We start from the raw sequence: 2,119 nt of genomic DNA on the forward strand, positions 1-2,119 counted from the left end.
GCCACCATACTTGTAGCAACTATGGCAAATCTTATATCGTTTCGAAGCCCCGGATGTCAGCTTTCTAACCCAACTGGAACCGCATCATTTGGACCTCTGTAGCTCAAGTTATGGTCGTTTAAGTGCGAAGAGGTCGGCTTGACAGCTTTCCGGTTCTTTCATTTCTTCATGAGTTCTCCAACTTTTCATGCTTCTTTCTTCATTCTCTTGATATAATCTTTGCCTCCTAAACCTTAAACCACTTAACAAACATATCAAGGCATCTAATGGAATCAAGGAGAATTAGATTTAGTTATTTTAGGACCTAAAAAGCATGTTTTCACTCTTGAGCACAATTAAAGGAGAATATACAAAACTATGCTAATTCATTGGGTAAATGTGAGAAAAGGTCTACAAAATACTCTAAATTCAATACAAGATAAACCGTCAAATTGGGGTTTGTCATATATCAAGATTGAAGTATTCGTTATATACAAAAATGGGGTTTGTCAACCTCCCCACACTTAAACCAAGCATGTCCTCATGCTTAAACCAAGAGAAAGCAAAGGGATCAACATTTATTCAATGAAAACTAACTAAATGCAATCTACCTATATGCAACTATCCACCTGAATGCAACTGCTTGGTCAAAATAAATCAGTTCCCAAGAAGCATATATGCACAAGGACTAAGGACTAGCAAGTCTAATCCACAATTGAATTGAGTTATTAAATATTTTTACAAACTTGTATGAAAGGAGATGATCATTGGTGGAAACATGTAATTGAGCATCAAACCCTCACCGGTAGTGTTTACACTCTATTCGCTCAAGTGTTTAGGGTTGATTCACTCAATTCTCCTCTATTTCATGCTTTCCAAGATTTGTTTTTCTTCTAACAATCAACAAACATTTCATGCATGCATACATATATCATGAGGTCTTTTCATAGGTTGTAATGGGGCTAGGGTCAAGGTAGGATGCATATTTGGTTAAGTGAGTTTGAAATTTGAATCTTTGATAAGCTTAAACTTCCCACCTAACCTATGACATCCTATACAATTAAATTCCAACCTAACTACCCATTTTTCACTCTTTCACATACTCATGTATTCCTTTTTAATTTCACAACACCTATACATTGATTTTATTGGACTATACTTTGATTTGGGGCATTTTGTCCCCTTTTTATTCCTTTCTTTTCTCTTTTTTTTTCTTCTTCTATTTTTTTCTTTTTTTTTCCATATTATTTTTCTTTTCTTTTTCTTTTGTTTTTCTCATTTTTTTTCTTTCTATATACAAGAACCTCAATGCATAAGGTTTTACATTTGATCAATACATGAGTATGTACCCAATTCCCAATATTTCCAATAATAATACGAACTACCCTTTTATTCACCCAATGTCCCAAGATTCCCACACTTGAATGATACTCACACACACTAGCCTAAGCTAATCAAAGATCCAAATAAGGACATTTATTGTTTTCCGCTTTAGGCTTGTAATGTGCTAAAATAAGAACAAGTGGGTTAATCGTAGGCTCAAATTGGCTTAACAAAGGAATATAAAAGGTAAGGCTTTTTGGGTAAGTGAGCTAATGAAATGATGGCCTCAATCATATAAATGCATAAATACACAAAATAATGGATATAAAGGATCAAACAAATCAAAGATTACATTCATAGAAAGAGAATAATGCACACAAGAAGGAAAATAAGTGGTTATAGGATGTAACCACACCATTAGGCTCAAATCTCTCTTGCTTGTGTTCTTAGCTCAAAAATATGATCCACAATATATATATTTCAAGCAAGTTCTATGAAAAGTTTTCACTCAAATCAATTAAGGTGCCCTATAGATAGAAATCTTGAAAATTTTCATTATTTTGACTAAGCTTATTGTGTATACATATGCAAAAATTAAAAGAATGCAAGTAAAAATCCTAAAATCCTAGAATGAAATGCAAAAGTGTTGGAATTAGAAACTTGTCACCCAAAATCGCCGAACAGTCGGACGACCTCCCCACACTTAAAAGTTTGCACCGTCCTCGGTGCACTCAAAGAAGAGCAAGGTGGACGGGTTGCTACAATTGATGAGCTCCTTCAAAAGGTTGTGCGGATGACTTGTTTGTTGCCCCATTTA

Source organism: Arachis duranensis, chromosome 1 (genome assembly GCF_000817695.3).
Source record: "Arachis duranensis cultivar V14167 chromosome 1, aradu.V14167.gnm2.J7QH, whole genome shotgun sequence".
NCBI classification, from domain to species: Eukaryota; Viridiplantae; Streptophyta; class Magnoliopsida; order Fabales; family Fabaceae; genus Arachis; species Arachis duranensis.